Genomic DNA, 23,112 nt, shown 5'->3' with positions numbered 1-23,112 from the left:
TAAGCCAGTTTCAGGGAGATTCCACACTAGCAGAGTTGTACAAAACTGACCCATTGGAGGGCAGGATATGGTCCATAAACTCTACTGTGTAAACTCCCATTTAGTCAATTCTTAAGCATTGTAAAGTTCATGCCATGGCCAAATTCTAATCCCATTGAAGTCAGTGGCAGAATTCCCATTAACTTCAAAGGGAACATGCTGCATGTTGTTTGATAAACAACATGATATACTTATGGAGCCCACAAAGTGTTGTTATAGACATACAGATTATATTCGTCATGAGTAAGGGTCCTTCATGCTAGCTGAATTTTTAAACTTTTTTAAATTTTTACTATTTAAAATACATATATAGCAGCATGGTGAGGTTGTGATTATGGAGTAGCAGCCTGAAACATTTATAATTTTGTTTCTTTCTATTTAAATATCGTAGCTACATTTTGTAGAAACATCCCAAGCATATCAGACTACCTATCTACTTAGCTGATAAGTCAGTATTTTTTAAAGTGTCCGCTAAGTTTTTGGTGCTTCAGTTTTGGGTGTCCAACTTGACTCATCTAGGACCTGATTTTCAGATGGGCCGAGCACCCACAACTCTAGTTGACATCAGTGTGAGTTGTTGGTTCCCGGCATCTCCGAATATGAAGCACCTGGTGTCTCAAGCGAGGCATGTACAATTAATGGACAATTCTGAAATTTTTGTCCTAAATAATTATAATTTGGCTAAAAGCCTATAGAAATAGCTGGAAAAAAGGGGGGCCAGTGCCATGTGACCAGACTACTCTTCACTGATCACCAAGAAGAGATCAGACCTTGGTCAAGATGGGAACGACTGTGTTATATGATTAATTCCTATTTGCATTGTCTCTCCTAGCTGAGAAAGAGTCTCTTAGGAAGTAGGGCCCTTTAGTCACTATGATCAGTGAAAGAAGTTTATCAGAAAATTGATGTATAGTCATCCAACAGGAATATCATTGTAAACAAATTTGTATACCATCAAAGCAGCCCCTTTTGACTTGTTCACAAAACAGGCGTCTGGATCTCCATATCTAATTGTTAAATTGTACCCACGCTGTATTTTATTGCCACAAAATATGTATATTCCTGGCATGCCTCTGTTGTGGCCACCCCAGCATTCTTTGTTTATGCTAAGTTTGAATGTATTCTAGCACATAGTTTTTATCCTCCTGCTTACTTTTAGTACATCTCCAGTATAAGTTGGCATAGCTTTGCCATTTGTCAGCCAGCAGTCTGGTAACACATTTGCTCGTCAATCTAATTTTAACCTTTTCTCACACAAGCACTTGGTATTTCATGTAAATCAACCAGCCATTCTGTCTTTTACTAGGGCTGTATCTTCATTGTCTTCTAAAACCATGTGCTTTACCCAAAATAATCATTTTAACTTGTGGAAGGAAAATTAAAGCTAATATGTTACTTCTGGACTATTAATACTAGAACACTGGGAATCTGTTTATTACCACAACAAAGATAAATGATATGTCTAGAAAAGATTTTTGATAATGGGTATGGTAATGCCTTTCAGCACTTTCCAAAATTAAAGGCCTACCCTGGAAGGTAAGTGGTATATGCATGGCTAAAAATCTCACTATAATGCATGGCTAAAAAACTTGCTACACAAATTCTAGATCTGTATTCTTGTTATTTTAATTTGCAACTGGGCTATAGGAAATACACGTCTATGATAAATTCATAAATGTATTTAAAAGTTTATTATAGTTCGTACAACAGGGTTTTTTAAAAGATACTAATGCTGATTGCTAAAGAGGACGTGTTTCATTCTGAAATATACTGAAAAGTAGATATTAGTGAATGTTTGTTTTAGTTTCTCTTGATATTGAGGAGCAGCTTGTGCAGTTAAAATTTAAGGATTTGCTAGCATTTCCTTTCACTTTTGGCAATGAATATTCACTCTTTTTTCATTTACCAGTTTTAGATGTTTTGTAAGAGTCACTGTGACCTAAGCACTGTCTTTATTTCTTTTGTATTAAACATGGAATGGTGAAGGTGATTAGTCCTTCAATGTAAGTTAAAACACATTTTGGTGTTTTTCAAACATTTTACTGCATTAAGAGGTCTAAAATATATAAATGTGGTTATAAACATGTATTAGAACAATCAGAGAAGTCTGCCAAGAATCCAGTCCCACACAATACGTTGTTTGTAATCCTTTACAACTTCCATGCACTCTACAACTGTTAACTTATTAATAATCATGAAAATAAGAGCTTTGCTTTGATTGATCCAGATCAAATCATCCTATTAATGAAAAATATGTTAAAATGATATATTAACACAGTGACTGACCACTTCACACTGGTTTACAACAAAAAAGATAAAGCTACGCTCATTTACTGTTATGTTCTATTTTTAATAATCATTCATGGCATCATAGCTGTTAATGCACACACGGACTGAAAGAGTAAACCCTCTCCTCAGCAGACAGCTCAAGGAATCCCATTGGGAAAGTCCCATGAAGGCCACAGGGCAGAAATGAAACTGCCCCATTTCCACTAGCACAGTGAACCCTCTGCTCTACCCCTATTCAGCAGTGGAAGGAGACAATGGCTGATCATCCCATCATTCTTTCAGCCCATCGCCACTCCCCAAACCCCTCTTTCTCAACATAATTGTTGAAGGCCCCACTAAACTGTCCTCTGCAACAACCAAGGGGTGAACCCCAAATCCTGACTTCCCACACCCCACATGGGTGATTACAAGTTCTTTGGGGCAGGGGTTATCTTATTATGTATTTGTACAATGCTGTGATTCTGACTGAGGACTCTAGTCACTACTGTAAGACAAGTAATAATTAAATTGGTTCCACCACATTTAAGACTTTCTGCATCCACAGACTGGGTGTATGGCAGAACTTGCCCATGACATAAAAATACACAGACAGCAGTGTGGTTCTATTGGACAGACCACTAGAGCAGGACTCAGGAGAGCTGGGCTCTAATCCTGGCTCAGCCAGCTGGCCACCTTGGGCAAGTCATTTCCCCTCTTGTGCCTGAAATGGGCATAATGATACTAACCTTCTTTGTAAAACACTTTGAGAACTATCGATGAAAAGGTCTATAAGAGCTAGGTATTAGTAATAGCAGCTGAAAGTCCTTGGGTCAGTTGACTTTGGGTCCTAAATACAGACGGAGAGACCTAACTTTAAACACCCACAAATGTTATCTTGAGTAAATGCAAATTGCAAGGCTTTTGCTCCAGAAGAAGTTCGAAGTATCTTCTTGAGGGTTTTACATTTTGTTAGTTGTAGGGAACTTGGCTGCAGAACTTGTGATTCAAAAGGAAATAGATTTTTTGATTCACTGTTGTAAATGAAATGCTAATGTACAGAACTGAGCCCACACAAGGTATTTAGATCAGTACAAACTCCAATGTACTTCGGAGGGAGGTATGCCAATGTTACATATCCGAGGACAGAATTTCATCTTAGACATCTAGAACCCAATCCTACTCCAATGAAGTCAGTGGCAAAACTCCTGTTGACTCCAGTGAAAATAAGATCAGGTCCTCAGTGTCCACTGCCCCAATTAGTCTATGTATTCTTCCAAATATTTCTAAATGCAGCTTCAGCTGCTGCTAGGGATTCTGTTCCCCACACTAATTGCTCCCTGGAGCTAATAACTGCATGAACTCTTAATGTCCGTTCCTTTCTTTATCTTAGTCCAGCCATTCCTGCTACACTGCAGCCTCCCATATCAATGTTTGACGCTGTCTTGCTTCACTGGGTGGCTGGGGGTTGTCACGTATTCAATACTACTTTCAAAGAGGAGGGAGTGTTAGCTATTAGAGTTACAAATAAAGGTTCATAATTTCTCATTTGTAAGAATCAGTAGAAAGTAGGTGCAAAAAGTCTAAGAGCACAACACCTTACTATAACCCTGAGCTGCCTGAGTTAGGGCCCAATTGAAATTAATAGGAGTTGAGGGTTGTGACAGAGTGCTGGGAAACAGCAACTGATGCAGCACTCCGGTCACTGCCACTACAAGTAGTTGCTCTGGATTAGCCCTGATTAAGAAGAGCTGTGCCTAATTGGTGGATTGGGTTGGGCTGAGAAGAGCCCAAATGGCTAAGTAGCCCATTACTCGAGAGGTAGAAAAGGCACATAAAGGAAGTACTCAGTGGAAGAGAGAGATCTGCAGGCTTGCCAGAGGTCTCTCAGGGGAAGATACCTTCTGTGTCCCTCCTCATTGGCTGAGTGAGCTAAGGGTTTTATGATATTGTAAATACAGAGCTGCATGAGTTTATACAAGTGGTGGGGAGAACACTGTGAAGTAAACTATGAGATGTTTGACCAGAAGAAGGTCTCTGAGAGGTTTGTTGCTTTAAACGAGACAGAAGCAGGACCCTGCCCTGTCACAAGGGTGTTCTGCTCTCTTCTCAGGATAGATTCAGTGTCTTGGAAGGATGGACCATTAATACACATCCTACCATCAAATCATCTGTTTAAAAAAAAAAAGATGTTTATTGTACCTGGTTGTGAAGTTGACTAGAAACACTCCAATGAAGAAAGGACAGGGAGAGTTGCACTTGAGAGATTACTAATTACTTTAAATTAGTAACAAATTAGTCAGGCTCCAGCTACCCATTATTTGAAGTTCAATCAAGTGTCGGTGGAATTTTCATAAGGCAGATTGGGAAAAGTTCTGCAATGCTCTGGAACTGGTAGTGTGGTTACCATTCTATCACATTGTACCCCAGTCAATGAAGCCTACACTGATTCCAAGGAGCCATTTACAAAGCTGCATGTTCAGCTATACCACAAGGCTGCCGTCGGTCAATTTAAACTCTCTGCCAGAGTGCCGATTATCAAGCCTTGCTCAGGAAATTTGAATTATCTGGCGACCCAGACATTGCAGACCACCTGATGAGTCTCTGGACACCACTTGGTGGCAGGAATTTATGGGGAAGCTTGACTTCACTTATTCCAACAGAATCTGATCAGTTGGCTGGGTGTTGTTCACCAGGCCAAAATCGCCCAGTGAGGTTGTAAGCCATCTACTGCAGATAGCAAAGGTTCTGCTGGAGAAACGATTAAACACAAAATACATGATGAATGGTGTCAACTTCAACATTAGACTGTAGGCAGGAGTCAACCAAAGTAAATTACAGTCGATGAGCTAGATAAGGCCCTTAACTCCATCAAACCAGGTACAGCAGCAGGGTATGATAACATCTTACCAGAATTCCTTAAGCACCTTGGACCAAAGGCATCACTAATTTCTATACATGAGTCATTAACGAGAAGAATCTGCCATGTACTTGGCATCAAGCAAAGATTATTGCCATTCTCATGCCAGGCAAGGACCGTCACCTCAGGTCTTGCTGTCAGTGTGTCTTAAGGTGTTTGAGTGCTTGATCTTCCAACTAATTGCTCCAGAGTTGGACAATGTTTTGCAGGTTGAGCAGGCAGGGTTCAGGAAAGAATGTAGCACCTGTGATCAAGTCTTGGCCTTGACCACCTTTATCAAAAATAGATTTTGTTGAAAACCAAAGACAGGAGCCATCTTCCTGGACTGCTGCTTATGACATGCTTTGCAGAGAGGCTTTCCATGTAAACTCTCTCAAGTTGCCCCATTTTGGGTGAAGTAGTAGAGCTCTTCCTCCAAAATAAGCAGTTCAGAATACACATGGGCAACCATTGCAGTTCCTGGAAGTGTCAGATTAACAGTCTTCTTCAAGATTGTTTTTTCACCAATAACTGTACAACGTGTACATCAACAACTCGCCAGCAACACTTTCCTGCAAGTTTATCCATGCCAACAACATCTGCTGCAACTATCAAGCTCAGTCCTTCTCAGAAATTGACACAGTCCTGAATGATGATATGAAGCTCATGGCAGACTGCTGCAGACCATGTTGCTTGTAGACGAGCTTTTCCAAGATGGTTTCTAACCTATTTCATCGCATAATGCAAGTGCAAGCCACAAGTTAAATATTTCCTTAAACGGCCAATGCCCACAGCACAACCCAAGCCCAGTTTACTTCAGTGTGACATCAGTTTACTCAGGTTCTTCCTGAGGTTTTATAAAAATTAGGTTGTTATTCTGTCTATTTATCTTCTCTTCAAACAAAGGGCGAGTCCTGCAGTCTTTTTTCAGATTAAACTCCCATTGAAGTCAACTGGAGTTCAGAGTGAGTAGGAATTGCAGGATTTATCTCCAAGAGAAGACCGCATTACACAGGCTCAAAAGTATGTTTAGCTCTCAGAAACTTACCTTTGTTAATAGCCACTTTTTTTTTTTAAAGCCAGATCATAGTTATAAACCATACTGAATACTATGCAAACTGCCTTATTTTGCTAATTGATCCCAAGCAGGCTGGAATCAAGTACTGAAAACACAAGTAAGGATATGCTTCTGAAGTGAAAAAAACACCATGCACAAAAAAGGATTAGTTATTTAGAGATTGGGACATAATGCTGAAGTGCGTTGGTGAGTTTGCTCTCCCATAACCCCCACAATTTAAGGCACTGAGTTCAGTGCATTAACGTTTGATCACCTGAATCATCAGCTGTAACCAAAGAGCTGAAATAAGTCTGTTATCTTCTCTGTTAACTTTCCCACTTTTCTTTTTATAACCAGTTTACAACATCATCACTCTTGAAGTGCACCCCACACCCTCATCACAGCTTTGATTCTTGTAGCTGGGAGGAACTTGATATGAGTTCTCAGCCAGAGTTGTTGCTGTGGGTCATAATAAGCCCCCACCATTAGAGTGAGTAATCTCTAGGTGTTTTCAGGACTGAATCCTGTGATGGAGATGTTTAATGCCTCAAGAAGAACCATATTCCTTTATGACCCCAGACCACCCTCAGCAGAAATTAATTAATCCTGCTAATAGATGGTTCTAAATTCTAAGGCTCTGGGAAGAATCAATCATACGGAGATGAGCAGAATACTCTTCTACTAGTATGCTATCAGTTATGGCTTCATGGTAAAAGAACATTCCAGGGCACTGAATGCAGCAGGCTTTTTTCCCATTAATTGGGTAGATTCCAGAAATCTGAAGTTTAATTATTTGCAGCCTGATTTACAGAAAATACAAAAGCAGATGCTGGTTTATTGCCTGTCTCGCCAACTGTAGTTATCCATCATGGTTAACAAAATAGCTTATTGGTAAACTCTATCTAGTAAACAGAGAAAGGGCTAAAGTGTTTAGAATTACCGTCTCAAATACCAGTAATCTCAGAATTAATACGGTAGAGTTGTGCAACCCGCATAATCAACTCGGTGCTTTAAAAGCTTGGAACTTGCTCAATATTTATTAATGTCCAATTAAAGAGCCTGTTCCCTTAGAACATAGGCAAGATGTAATCAACAAGGTCACTACCAACTATAGCTCAGTCTTTATTGGTCAAACTAAAAATGTACATTCCAACAGAGCTTGAAAAAAAGAGCTGGACAAACATGGAGATTTTAATAGGAATAAATTTGACGGCTAAAAATTTTGTTTTCAGATTTCTCAGAGGGCATCACTTATATTAAAGGCTTGTCTACACAGTGCCACAGTGCACCTAAACCACAGAGCACTTTATCTGCCCTGTGTAGATACTGCCAGCACAAACGAAAAGGTACCTAGTTCCCACCTTGATATAGTATCATCCCGTGTCACACAGGAGTGCTGGAACAATTTGTATAGTGGGGGTGCTGAAAGCTATTGAACCAAACTGTAAACTCTATATCATGGAAACCGCTTCAAGCAAGGGGATGCGGCACCACCCGTAGTTCAGCACCCATGGTTTCACACGGACTACATTAATGCACACTAGATAGAGCCCACTCCTGTAGAGCGCACTGCAGTGCTGGGTAGAAAAGCCATGAGACTCCAACACTGTGATATCTAAGCATGGACTGCAATTGAAGGCCCCATTGATCACACCAAGTACCAAATAAGAGAAATAAAACTACTGAAAAGGAAGCATCCGGAAGTGTCCTTTTACCCAAGATCCCTTTCCGAGTACTTTACTTGTTTAATTTTCTGGAGCCTGGAAAAACATTCACGGACCCCTCCTCCAAAAAAGAGAGTGGAGCAGTCAGTTGGCCTGACTACACAGGAATTCAGCTCATCTCCTGTTTCGTTTCCCAATGTAATATTCACTGGGAGTGAACTAAGCAATTCGGTTAGGTACAAAGTTTAATTTGACCTCACAGGATTCTATACTAAAAAGTTATTTTGTAATTTTATTTTTTTAGCATTAACATTGAAATAGAAGACAGAAAGGACCAACATACATGAATGCCCTCCCCTCAACTGCAAGAAAATCAATCATATGGGACAAGCCTATGTGACCCTAACATATGATGCCTGCTCAGTGCAGAGGAAGGTAAAAATATGCAATGCAAACATGTGGTGGTGGAAAATTTCTTCCTGATCTCAACACTGGTGTTAAGTTTACTTCTACAGTGAGAGGGAATACCTATAGCTTAAGTATTGTGCTCTCTGAGGTGCTATGAGTGTCTGTTGTTTTTAATGAAAGCTGAGATTGTCATGCAATCTCTTGATTCCATCAGCTGGGGCTCTAAGAAAAATACCAAATACCACAAGACTCTGGACAAACATCATGATAGTTGGCAACATTAAAAATTGGCCTAAATGCCTCTGCCATCATAGCTAAAAGCAGTCCATACCTTTAATCAGTTAAATAGCTCTTCTCTAAACTGAATATGCACATCCCTGCAAAAGAAAATTGGTTGTGATAATCCAGATGAATATAATTATGGTATAATTTTTCTTTGTGTTGATGCAGCATATGGTTGGCTTATTTTGGTCTTCCTTCTTGTAAGTGAACAGAGATTCACTTCTTCTTCTCAGCGATGAATTTATGGATATGGATTCTTATTTTGTATTCCTTATCTTTGTTCCTTACACAGGAACACAGAGATCCAAAATGGGTCTTTATATTTTCTCACTTTAAAAATCCACTATTCATTTCTCTGGTCACTCCCTTGCTGTGTTAAATGTCTCTTTAAAAAGACCCCAGAAACAAACCACCAGTCACTCAATATGATGATATTCAAATATGGTGTTATCTGCACATTTTGACACACCCTTTTAATTCCCTACCTTGGCCTTTTAACAAACCAGTTGAAAAGTTTCCAGTATTTAAGAGCTGGTGCTAGTGCATTTTCCCAACATCCACAGGTAGGAAAGATGTAATTTGGATCTAGATCTAAAAAGTCTTGAATCCTTCAGGGTTCTGTATGGGCAAAGCAAGTAAAAGAAATGAGCTATAAAAAGTATTGGTTGTCAATATTCAGATGTGAAACAAATATTTGATGCTATTTTATTATGGTACACTATTATATTCCTTGTAAGTAATAGATACACACATGTGTGAGTGGGAATTCTATACAAACAAATTACATTAAAAGAATATTATGGTTGCAAAGCCAAGCACTCAGCAGTTAGAAAGTGCCAGAATTAAGGTTGCCTGTGTAATCTTAATCATGCTTCCTTGGGCATATGGATTAATTTCATGATCTTATACTATTTTTTCCCCACAGGACTCTTGTCTGATTCACTTGAGCACTTCAGATATCCATAACTGGTATATGGTCCCTAAGAGACCATCCTCAGCTCATGCAAGTCCCACAGGGAGTCCCACATTGACTGGGAGATGTGGTGCTCAGCATGTCTGAAAATCTGGCCCCTTATTAAGGTGCCTAACGATAGATATAGTTGCCTAACTTCAGGGACCAAAAATTTTTTGTTCCAATAGAAAAATAATCATCCATTCCCGAAAAGCCGTGATGGTACCTTGATTGAAATGAGAATGGCCTTATAATCATTTAAATGCATATGTCTGCATATTTAAATCATGATCTAATGTCTGCACCCTTTGTATACAAGCCCAGGTAAAACTATATTTGTCTCATATGGACACTGATTCATTTGTCTAATCTTCTTTTTGTGGAATAAACAAAAGCAATGCTTAGTATTGCTATTTGTCCACATTGGTTATTCAGACTTTTTATGTCATGTTACATTTATTTCTGGATGACTGCTCCTTTTCGAATAAACATTGTGATGATAAGTATGAGTGATTCATCAGCACACTGAAGTCTTAAATCAAGGAATATGATAATCTAAGAAGCACTGCTATATGCTCAGCCAGATTCATGGTGTCTTTTACAATGTACGTGCAGCTCACCAACCTGGCGGACTCCATCAGCTCACTGAAGCTTGCAATGCAAGGAAACTGATGGAGTGTTCCTCTACCAAGGTTCTGGGTACAGGAAAGTACCCATTGATTGTTAAAAAATGTAAGTGTGACTGGATTTTGGGCATCTCTGATAAGATGAATGTCCTGTGATTATCAAGATTTCATTTTTAGAAGTCCACTGAGATAAGTTTTTGTCACTGAAATGAGGGTGTGTCAAACCACTGGAGTGCCTGGACAGTGTCTGTCTGGGTGGGATCTGAAACTCTTCTCTTAAATTCAGTATCACAAACAACTAATAAGAAAATGCAAATCAGTAGCTGGGATTTTCCTGAGTGTTTGTTCCAGCTCCAACTAAAGCAGCTCTCAAGAATCTAAGGACTGAGCAGGGTTTCTCCTGCAATAACTCCTCTGGGACATGGTGTGATGTCAGAAAAGCATCACAAAAAAGCAGAGCTTTACCGAGAAATCTGAAAGAGGATAATGAGGAAGCGCTTTGCAGACGTGTATGGGGAGCTCCTCCCATGCGTGAGGGGCAGCATGGGAGAAAGCACAAAGGTGCTTGTTTGAAAAAGTAACAGTATGCAATGGAGGCTGGCACTGTGGGACAAGCACAGGAGGAAGTCAGCATCTTGACATTGAATAAGAAATGGCAGGTGGGGTGGGGATAGGCCATGAAAGGCCTTGAATGTGAAGCTTTTAATTGATGTAGAGAATGGGGAGCCAACAGAGCAAGGTATGGTCAAAGTGAAAAGCTAAGAGAATGATCTTTGCAGCAGTATTCTGAATGGATGTGAGCAGGACAATGTTGTATTTGTCAAGGCCAGGCACAAGTGTGTTGCAGTCACTGAAATGTAAGATGCTGACAGCCGGGATGGAGAGTTTTAGCAGTGTGGATGGATAGGGGAAAGGCTTTATCTTAGAGACATAATGCAGAAGCATAAAAAAAAGACTTAGGTATGGTCTGAATGGGGGGACCTAAAGAGAGGTGCGAGTAGAGTACACTCAGGTTATGGGTCTAAGAGATAAGCAGGCTGGTGGGACCACCCACAGAGGACAAGAATGAGGTAGTGGGGAGCAATGAATGGGGGGGCATTAAAAGCTCTGTTTAAGCCTTGTTGAGCTTGAGCTCACAGGTAGGCATCCATGACGGGATGGCAGAAAGAGAAGCTATGATCTGAACTGGACAGAAGGCGAAAGGTGTGGAGGAGAGATGAGATACTACTGAAGCACCAGGAAATGCATTGATTCAGTACAGTCCCCAGGCAACTTTTGCAAACATCGCTCCTATGGTGGCCCAGTGGAGATTAAAGCTATCCTCTCCTGGTGAGACCCTCAAAAGTGTGGAGGTGAAAATACCAACTGCCCTCCCCAGGTCTGAATACCTACTTGCAAGCAGTGACCCCTGTTAGCACAGGAAAGTACAGTTTGCCCCTCAGCGTGTCAGTGGAAGTGAACCAAGCCCATGGTGGTGCCTAGGCTGTTAAGCAGAATGTTAATAGGGAAAATAAAAATCAAAAGAAGAGCAGACATAAAGGTTTCTCACAAGAATGCACTCAGAAAGTTCTTAAGCCAAGAAGGACACTCAAGCAAATGCTAGTGATTCTGTGTCTATGGCTAAGCCTGAGCTGATTCTAGTGAAACCTACATCCTTCAGCACAGGTGCTTCTTTCAAGCAAACAATAATTATAATATCTTCCTCAAGCATATCACCATAACAACGAATGAAGCAAAAATGCATCCTTTGAGTAATCCCCATGAAAATTACAAACAGATGAAAGAAGAATACAGGTAAAAAGCAAAGTCTCCAAAGGTTCATTACTGATAATTTTCAAAGCACTGTCAAAAATCAGGCTACTATAGGTCATTCCTAAAACAAAGCAAACAAAATAAATGGGGTCTTTTGAAGAGCCTGCAAAAAATCCCCCCGAAAATCATACAAAAAGTAGTAGGAACAAAAGAGCTGGAAGAAAGTGACGATATAAAATCAGTTCAGTACTTGGAGGTGAAAATAGGTTTTATTATTCAGAGTGAGCAAACTTTGATGAGGGAACTCTGGTGAAAGCAAGTATTCTATCAGGAATGCTGCTTTATGCAGGCATTTTATAGAAGTTAGATCTTGGTGGATCTCAAAAGGCCCAGCAGTTTGAATAGAGGGTTATAAAATTTTATATCTGCTTTTTTTACATTATCCTTTAATCATGATAAATATTGAATATTTTTAAGAAACAAGAAATAAAAATGAAGCTTAAAAATGTCATCAGATTATGATAAATACTTAACTGGTATAAGAGATCATTAGCAACCACACTCCATTGCTGGTACTGTGTCTTAAAGGATCTTAATTGAAATCACACCCATGATTGTGGCTCATGAGTTACATACTCTGCAAGAGTGGAAATTAGTAAATGCTCATCTGTATTCTTTACCACCCACCTTTACTCCAGCATGGTTTCTGCATAGAGGGTACTTCCAATATGTTTCTTTAGATTTCTCACCTTAGGTGAAATTCATATGACTGGCACAAAACCCAAGTAAAGAGGCTTCACGTGGCTTGAAGAATGGAATCTTTCCCTGCCCATCACCGGTGTCCAGGATCTGGTGCATCTTCACAACCAGACCATGGCTGCTGCCACAGCAGGGCTCTTAGCTAGTGATTCTGTGCAGTTGGCAGAACTCTTCTCCATAGCTCCACCATTTCCCTGACCCACCCTTGAACTCTGCCTGAATGAGACCTGATCCACAGCAAGTAGGGGGTTGTGAAGCCCCTTGCGCATGGCCTCTGAGCTCCCTGTCCTTCCCCCAACAAAGCAATTAGCCTTGCTAAATGGGAGAAGTAGGATCTTGCCCTATTTTAGAGGAGTTTATCCTAGGAGATCAGTAACACTATAAATCAGAAGTGGGAATAGTGTTGGAAAATCCTATAGTCGTTGACTAAATTTATATGTAATGAATAACTGACAGCTATGACTCAACTGTCTACATTTCTTCCCTGTCTAACAAAATAACAGTGTACTGTCCACTGGTGCGGGACAGGTTTTTTACATAGTTTCAGGTAATGATTAACTGTAACTGACTAAAATACCTACAGGAGAAATGTTGAGACATTTGACAGATAGGTTCAAAGGTATAGTCAAGTGTTCCCATAGCTCTTCCATTCAAAAATATTTCTTCATGAAATTTGAAAACTATTTAATTTTAAAGTTGTCCCATGCCTTATAAATATAAAGTCAGTGTCTTCATGATATATTTCCATTATCCAAAAGGATTCTATTCACCAGTTTACATGTTAATAAAGTGTGTGAGAGTCTGTATAATCTATACATAAACAGAAGTCAGTTCAACAACCATAGAATTGCAGCCATCTCTTGGGTGGGACATAACAGATGTTTAACAGTATATATTGTAGGAAAACTGCATAAGGACAGGAAGTGAAGAAGAATACAGTATGAAAATAAAAGGCGAATTGGGCAAGACAGTCTGGCTAACTCTTCTCCTCTTGTGAAAAATACCATTGGATTTTCCCAAGATAGTTCTCTCTGTGACCCACAGTATCATTAATATTTGTTTAAGATCATATGTGGTATCAGTTTAAAGTGTCATGTGATCTCGATTGACTGATTTATAAAATAAGGCATCCCATGACCTGTCTTGAAAAAACAACATTATTCTGAGGATCCATGTCAGCAAGAGAAGAACTGTGTTAAAATTTTTCACAAAATGCCAGTCTTGTACCCAGCTCTGACTCAAGAAGAAGCCTGAAGACATAGCTATACATCATGCTCTGAAAGCCAACAATCACTTCTGCATTTACTTTTTCATTGGACACAGATGGTGCAGAGCCTCGACTTTCCCAGTGTCCGAGAAAATGACCTGGATATGAGTGAGTTGTTGAAGTCTAAATCCAGACAAGATGGTGGAGATGCTACTTAGCTGGATGAAGGATCTTGTCTAGGTCAGGGTAGTTTCTGCCCTCATAATTAAGATTTGTTCACCCTTTGTTCTCATTTTGTTGAAGACATTGTTCCTAGAATCCCTGGTGAGGAGTAATCGGCACAGCAGGGATCAGAGAGGGTGAAAAGGCACCTTTAAGCCTCTTTATACTCCCCTAATATAGAGATCATTCAGGCACCAGGCTGGCTTTCAGTGCATGTCTGAGGGCTGCTCTAATTTGCTCTTGTCACAAAGACTCCTGAGCACCATTCCAGTGACTATGGATTACCAGGGACTACCAGGGCACATGGGTAGGAAGGAGGTGAAGGGGTAGGAGACTGTATAATGGCTGAATACCATGTGGAATTTCCCTGACTAGAATTGCCTTAGGGCTACTATGCATGACCTCAGCAGCAAAAAGCAGCACCAATATTCCAGAAGATAGAGAGAAGCCATTGGGTTTACCCCATGCAGAAACAGATTCATGATCACAACATCAGCACACTCAGCCTGAATTTGATCAAGCTTGCCCACAAGGAGATGGGAAATTCTTACACACTGAAAAAAATCTGATGATTTCCAAGCAAAGGAAACCAGGATTTCAAAAAATTCCAGTGGGCAGAACTTCTGAGACACAGACAGGGTGGTACAGCGAATCTTCTTTTATCTCCATGACAGCTGCAGCATAGGAATTTAAAAATTCTCTATGCTGTTATCAAAGCAGCCCTAGCGGGGGGATGGATTTATGACTGCATAGTCTCTAGATATTATGATCTTAAAATAGGTAAGCGAGGTACTCTATCATGTATTTGTTAATGTTTTGTCACTGTGTATAAACTTACCTGACATTGTCAGTTTACACAACTTTCCTCCCTGGGCAAGCAGAGGTGTACAATGATGTATAAACAACACAAATATCTTAAGCATTTACATGTTCATGATACAGATGTAAATTGAAGAATGTCACATACATAAATCATTCATTTGCACATGCATGTTAAACCTTATTTTCCATGCAATATTTGCCTTTTGCGTGAATGTTAGAGCAGGCAAAGGTCTGGCTTTACTTTTTCAAAGACAACAGAGTGAATGTAAAAGGCACAAAAAGTTGCTGTATTCCCCGTATAACAAGAATATAACAAGATTACAGTAAATCAGACTTTCCATTACAGCTGGGTGAATTCTTCAGAAAGCTTGCTATGAATAGCAGTTTGAATTTTTAGATCTTCTTTGACTGCATTCAAACCCCCTTTTTGTTCACTGTTCATGAAAACTCTAGCAAACAAGATTACCAGGAATGTTTGCAAAACCAATAAATGTTCACTGAGTACTAGAGAATATTCATGGAAACCAGTTTTAGTGCATATTTGCAATAGAAACCTAACTCCTAAGAGTTATGCTCATCTAATCAGAAAACAGAAAGAACTCCTAAGAGCTGGGTGTACAAGCAAAACTAAGCAATGCTGTTCATACTTAAAATTTCTAACATCAAATACTTGCAATGAGCTACAGCCCAATAATTATATTAATGGATGTTATGTGATGAATCATTCTGAACAAATTGCATACATTTAAGAAATTTCTGTCCAACGCTATTTTCTACATAACCAACATGGCAGCACACATTGCATTATCACAGTTAGCAGCAGTAAGAAATACTCACCAATTTCAGAGCAAAAAGGAAAGCTGGTAACTTAAAAATTATAAATTGTTAAAAAAAAATCCCACATTTCTTTACTTTTGTTAGTAACAACATCTTAAATTATTAAAAGTGACAATTTTTAAAATCAAATTTCTTTGTCTCTATTTTCTTTGTATAAGACAGTAAAGACAATTCAAATCAATTAAACCAATTTCATTTTTGTTTATAGACCGTTTCAATTTCAGGTTCTCAGTGCTGCAGTGTTTCCCTCTCAAACACTGCTTGTAAATGTTTGAGTATTTAAAGACAACAGTTTTTACTGAAATTTAAGTATTATGGCAGCACCAGTCTTATCTTTTATAAAAGGTTGTTTTATAACCTTTAAATTTTAGGTTAAACATAAGTTGACAGTGTTCCTTTTAATTCCTTTTCTACCATTTTCATGAGACTGTATTGTGTAACAGTAATGGCAACATATGTAAAATATAATGATGATTCACTGATCAAGACATTAGAAAGAGTTTGATTTAGTTTTAGAGGCATATATCTGAGCACATAGTAAAAATGATAGAAGTAGTGTTCCATTTATTCCGTTATAGAGAGGCAAGGATTTTACGGTTGAGTTTGAAAAAACATACTAACATTAATAGCCTGAGAAATATTCAGCAAAGAAGCTGAATCAATATTATGTAAGGTTCTCAAATATATAGTTTGGTTGAACATTGCTAGAGGCAGAGCGGTAATATAGTACCTGCACTGCATATAAACTCCCAAATAATATATTTTAAAGTCCCACTATAGAGAGAACATTGTTTCTCGAGCACAGAACAGTAAAGTCCCCAGAAGATGGCAGCACTTTGTGTGAAGAGCTTTTGAAAACCCAAGTATGAGACTTTTCCCTGAAATAACAGATCTGAGTGAATCCATTCACAGGTCTAAAGGGTTTGAACATGTTGTTATTGTAAATGGAGCCAATGTAGACAAGATTCAAAATGACATATAGGAACCTTACCATTCTAGTGTGTTTTGTTTGTTGCTTGAACCCACTGTCTCAGTTCTGATAAGCCATTTGGCACTGACCAGAATATAGTTACCAATTTCAGTGACTCTCCCAATGCTAGCCACATTCAAGCTGTATTTCAGCAAAGAATCAGCCTGCCATATATGTAGCTTCAGCAAGATGTTTATAGTTCTAGTAGGAATTATGATGACAGTCCTCGGGAGGAATCCTTGGTGCGCACTGGTGAAAGGGATTGCTCCCACTAGAATCTTTAAATGTTACCTGTTTGTGGTAAGAAACTGACTGGTGGCAAAAGAAAATCACACAGGGTGCGCAAATCCATTTTCCCTTTTTCAGAAGTAGAATTGTCTGAACTTTATATGTTAACGGGTTCACATTGTGCTTGAGAGCTGAGGTAAGGAGAGGCAGAGAGGGGAAAATCCAATGACAAATGTGGATCTGACATAGCAGAGGGCTGGCAAAGTGAGAAGCCCCTTTTCCATGCTCACTTTTCCCTATCATGGCACCTTTCTTGGCTGAGGATGAATGGATGTGACTTGCTGGGAGAGTTCCTGACAGCTTCTGGAGGTTTAAACAGAATAGGGCCTAGCCCCCCAGATGAACTAACCTGCACTCCCCACAAGCCCAACCTCTATTATACCCCAGACACACCTCTCCAGACACGGCCGCTGGTCCCTGTCCTCTCACCCCCCACTTAGTGCTGTGTTTCCTCATGTCTCTCAGTGCTGTCCTGACGGATTTCAGCTGGGAATCCCTCACCTGTCCATAGGGCAGGAGGGGAGCTTTCTCATCCCGGAAGGAGTTGGGGGTTGCTCTGGGGTCAGAGAGGAGGGGATGGAGAACTAGCTGTGGAGCAAAGGACAAGGTGTTTCAGGCATGATCATGACTGAGTGGAGAAGGAAGCCCCTCCATGTGTCCTCCATGCATTTGAGGGAGAAGGAAGCCCCTCAGCAATTGAAGTTGTGAGATATTGAAAGGTAGCCAGGCAGAGAGTTTTCCCCGTGGACCTGAAGAGGAGCAGAAATGGTACTAAGTTGTACCATACAGTAAAGTGACCTCCCTAGAAGTGGGGAAAACTTTTACAATGTAACCAAAGAGGTAAAACCCAACCTCAGGCCGGAGTCATGCAGCTGCCTGGCTCTCTGGCAAGCTGGGCCACCTTTGAACAATGTCGGACGGAAGCCTCATCGCTTTGCAGTGTTTCCACCTGAGTCTGGGAGAAGTCTGGCAGATTTATTTTGCTTTGAGTTTGTCCACATCTGAAAATCAAACAAATCTCTAGAAGTGTTTACCCATGCAAAGCAAATTCAGAACATGCATGCGCACGCACACACCCCCTGAACTGAAGCCACCAAGTCCTGACTTCTGGCTGAGGTACATATAAATTACAAAACTACTCGTAGTGAACTGTTTACTTTTCTTTTCAGCATTTGTAAGCACTTTGGCTCTTTCTCTTTAGATCTGTTTTAGAGCTAGATTATGTCTCTACCTGAGTTCGGGGGAGCCTGGAGAATGAATCATAACTCACTGAGTCATAGTTCTTCACCCCCCTCCAGGCCTCCATTTCACTTTGCTCAGGGGTGGGTGGGGGAGGAAATGACTTCCCTCTGTGTAACCAGCTAGTTACAGTGACTCAGGAACAGAGGACTGGTGCCAAAGCTCCTCCCATTTTGTCTGTTTCTCCCACGGGGGAGCACTGAGCAAACAGCTCAATGTGCCTGCAGTCACAGTCTGAGCAGTGGGGCATTAGTGCTCCTTACTCTCTTGTATAACCAAGTAAGGGCTGAGGAGGTAGCCCTGAGTGTTTACAGCTGTTTCTTTGTATCTGGGACATTTTCTGTTGCAGTGGTATCATCCATCTCCACCTGTGCTAATGAGCAAAGGGAGCAAGAGGCAGCAAGCAACATTAACTGACATTAAAGCATATGAGTTCAGACTAGTTTTATTTATTTTGTGAATTGCTCCATTCGGTGACATAATTAAATACCAAGAGGGTTCCATACACACAAAAATTTAAAAAAATTAAAAATCCCACCTGGCTGTGTATTATGAGTTTCTCTATTATATAAATTTGCCAGAGGCATTACTTCTTCCAGCAGGCATTGAGGTACTATTGCCAGCAGTACCTCCCCATACAGCCAGGAATAATGCTGTAGTGGACAGGCACGACACTGTCTACTACATCAATACTGTTACTGTGGGTAGTTGTTTTATGTATTCCTGACCATTCCATGTTTACAACTATTCAAATCTCCATGGGGTGACTTGAATCAGCTGTAGTCCTGAAGGGCTAATGTAAGCTCTGAGGTTTTAGACCTTTTTTCAGGGAACCTTGTTTGGGTAGTTGATATGCAGCCTTTGAAGAATCTCTGTTATAGATGCTTTTTGGAACCAGGTGTTTCCAGTTGACAGGAATATCTTTCTGGTCAGTCACCCAATCCAGAGAAAATGAGTCTCCATGTCTGCTGTCCTACAGAAAGCCTCAAGCTCCTTGGCTCAACAGCTATAAAGGTAACATGTTATTTAGAAGGGAAGTGTCTCTATTAAGTGACCAAGCACTGCTGACTACTGACTGAGCACCCTGCAATGGGTCCATTCTCAGGGACAGAGTTTGCAACTCCACCCACCCAATCGCCATACGCAGCAAGTAGGTTCTTGGGAATGAGTGAGAGTCAGGTAGGAAACCTTTTAAGAGGTTTTTCTTGGGAATTACTTGTCTGACAGATCTGTTCTGGAGGCCAGACGGGGAAAGGATGAACTAGCCACGTGACCCAAATGTAAAGCCACCTCCTTCCAGCCCTGAGAGCACCGGGGGGGGGGGGGTAAATGATTACCCTTCTGATTAGGCATTTTACACCCACTTTGTAGAGGTGTAAATGACTAAGCTGCAGAGAATTGAGAATCTGGCCCACTGCATCCACTTTCCACTCCATTCTCCAACAACAGGGGAGTATTTTAGAAAATCTCTGCCTGTAGACGCCAAGCCCTTGAATTCCCCAACAATGACCATCCAAGGGAAATACTATAAATTTTCAGCTGTAATAACTCCCACACGCTGCATGGTTTTATGGGGGTGGGGGTAGTAAGCAGTCCCCAGAATCAGAAGTTCTGTAACATATGAAGTAGTGAGATCATGTGCATGGACTTTTCTTTTTGGTGGGTAGCTCTCCAATTCCCAGTTACTGAGATGAGTTTTTCTTTGCCTTCAGGCATTTGTGTGTCCTACTGACCTTTTTTCCTGGATAGATCAGTCTTCTGTGGAGCCAGCATTCCCTCTCTTCCAGAGCTTTCCTAGTTTGGAAAGAACCCATAGATGTTTTGTCTGGGACTGGGCTCCTAAAGTGTAACTGGCATATCTAATATATCAATTCCTAACTTACTAGCTACAGAGTTTGACTTTTTTCAAAGGGAGAGTGTTTATTCAGATGAAGATGCATGAACTATTTGGCATTCTTTTGTATGCATACATTTTCTGGTTTAGACTCTTTACACAATCTTTATTTCTGGCCACCACACTTCCATTTGGATTCAGCTCAATGAGTGAAACAAGATCTTGCTTGTCAGGAAAGCGACACATTAGCTGTAGAGAGAAAATACTTTTTTTTTTTTTTTTAAACATTCCTTTAGAATATATTTTAGTTTAGCTTCATATGTGCCTAAGATACCTCTTCCCTGGTTTTGTACTTTTCTCAAAGCTTTTTCACTACCAGATTTCTGAGATTATTCAGCAGGCAGATAAAATATCTTTTTGTGCTATCTTTAATGTACTATAAAGGGTAGGAATAAGAGAGAGACTGCACGTACACTCTGAGACCACTGAAATCTTATTCACAGGACAGAATCTTTTGAAAAATTCCATGATCACAAAAAGCTTAAATGTTTAGTGTTGCCAATCTTTTAAAATAATGAGCCAAATTCTACTGTGTTACATTGGTGTAACTGAGAGCAGAATTTGGCATAATAGGAATATGCAAGGGGCCCAGAGCTGAGAGAAATCAATATAACAGTGTTCTGAGTGCTGATGCTCCGAAGTGGCCATGAAAAAAGAAGATGGATGAAAGGATAAATAGGGAGAAAAGGACTTGGTGCTGGAAACAGCAAATCTAGTCTATGGGGAGAGATTGCAGGTACAGGTAGAAAAATTGGGTCATTATGATCAGTGAAAGATGTGCAGTGTTTGGGGAGGAGAAAAGGAAATAATGTTTTTCGGGAAGTGGAAAGCTCATCCTTAAAAAGATATGTATATATGTTTGAAGGATCCAACCTTAGAAGATACATTAAGGTCAAAGGCAGTGTGACTAGTGCATGTGGATTTTTATTTAGTTAGTTTGTAAGTATGCTGGAATTTTTAGAAATGAAAAAAGTTGTCTGTTTTGTTTTAAACATCATCCATCCAAGGGACAAAAAAATAGCATATTTGTTCACATAAACTATTTGGTGAATACTTATGAACAGCAAATACATTAGCTGAAATTGGAATCAGTTTGTGAAGAGTAGAAAGGGCAAAATTTAGTTAAAATAAATCTGCAAGACTTGTGAGATCTAACCTCAGGGATAACTTTGGGTCCCTGTAAATCCTAGTGCAATGAACTGGCTCAGACATACTGAAACGATCAAAGAGGAATGACATATATATTTGTAAGTTTTATTTTGGTACACAGGTTATTATTAGCATTACTTATAATTTATACAGTAGAGTCTAATGTTTGACATGTTCTGTTACAAACACATTATGAAGAGAGAGTCCCAGTCCCAAACAATTTATATGCTAAAAAGGACAAATGGATAAAAGGTGGGGGGAAATAAAACAACATATAAACCAAGGGTTTTTGTTATTTTTAGATTTCCTTTCATAATATTAGTATGAACTTATATTTAACCTTTCCTCCAAGGAGTTAAATGTGTCTTAAAATCCACCTCACAACATCTTAAAGATTGTGACTTTCCCAAGGCTATACTGTGAGTCAGTGGCACAGTTGGGAATCTGAGCCCTGGTCTACACTAGGACTTTAGGTCGAATTTAGCAGCGTTAAATCGATGTAAACCTGCACCCGTCCACATGATGAAGCCCTTTTTTTCGACTTAAAGGGCTCTTAAAATCGATTTCCTTACTCCACCCCTGACAAGTGGATTAGCGCTTAAATCGGCCTTGCCGGGTCGAATTTGGGGTACTGTGGGAGCTATCCCAGAGTGCTTCATTGTGACTGCTCTGGACAGCACTCTCAACTCAGATGCACTGGCCAGGTAGACAGGAAAAGAACCGCGAAAAAAGGCGCGAAACGATTGCTGCTGCTTTCACGGAGGGAGGGAGGGAACGGGGGCCTGACGATATGTACCCAGAACCACCCGCGACAATGTTTTAGCCCCATCAGGCATTGGGATCTCAATCCAGAATTCCAATGGGCAGCAGAGACTGCGGGAACTGTGGGATAGCTACCCACAGTGCAACACTCTGGAAGTCGACGCTTGCCTCAGTACTGTGGAAGCACTCCGCTGAGTTAATGCACTTAATGCACTTAGAGCATTTTCTGTGGGGACACACACACTCGAATATATAAAACCGATTTCTGAAAAACAGACTTCTATAAATTCGACCTAATTTTGTAGTGTAGACATACCCTAAGCCTGGTGCTAGCCACCATTCCCCTTCTCTAACCATGCTTTCTTTTCTTTCATCTTGTACTCACTATTATTGCTTCACTGTTATGAAGGCTGGGTGAGGTTTTTTTGGTTCCCCAAATGCTTTAAAATGCAATGAAAGCCTCTTTCTAGTCATTGTTACCTGAATGTATTAATAGCTGCAGAGGAAATTATCTTGAATTCCATCACAGAAGACACTCTCTATTGGGGTAGTAACATGCAGATAACCACACCTGTACAATAGTAACTGCATTTCACAATAATGTAGGTTTGATTTATTTCTTTTTCACTTTATAATGCTAATAAAATATATATAAACTCTACACAGTAAAACAAAAGACATTTTGTATTCCTAAAATGGTTTTCCATTATAATGTTATAATAAGTTATGGTGATTTGTTGTTGTTTTTTTCACAGCTGCTTTTAGAAGGTTCATTCCACAACATGAAACTTGAAAAAATGGGATTTATACATCTCTCCAGGTATATTCACCTCACTATTTGTATGGCTTGCCAGCATTTTGAACTCGGTCAGAAAACAGTCAAAGGGGTGGCAGTATTTTAGAGTTATTGTACACTTGATAAAGTTCTCCTGGACAGATTTCTCTAGGACCCAGAGAGACTGCGAGTGTTGACAAAAAAAAAAAAAAAAAATCAGCACCTGAATCAATTCCCCCACCTT

The 23,112-nt window shown here is 40.0% G+C and overlaps 1 long non-coding RNA gene across 1 annotated transcript; it reads left to right on the top strand.

Moving 5' to 3' along the window:
• The first annotated feature begins 1,316 nt into the window (after positions 1–1,316).
• LOC142068539 (uncharacterized) lies at positions 1,317–22,913 on the top strand. Its single transcript, XR_012664360.1, has 3 exons — positions 1,317–1,575; positions 8,229–8,359; positions 22,849–22,913. It is a non-coding gene; the product is annotated as an uncharacterized LOC142068539 (long non-coding RNA).
• The last annotated feature ends 199 nt before the right edge of the window (positions 22,914–23,112 follow it).

Source organism: Caretta caretta, chromosome 11 (assembly GCF_965140235.1).
Source record: "Caretta caretta isolate rCarCar2 chromosome 11, rCarCar1.hap1, whole genome shotgun sequence".
NCBI classification, from domain to species: Eukaryota; Metazoa; Chordata; order Testudines; family Cheloniidae; genus Caretta; species Caretta caretta.
Note: the sequence above shows the minus strand (reverse complement) of the source record. Positions and strands in the feature narration are given on the sequence as shown.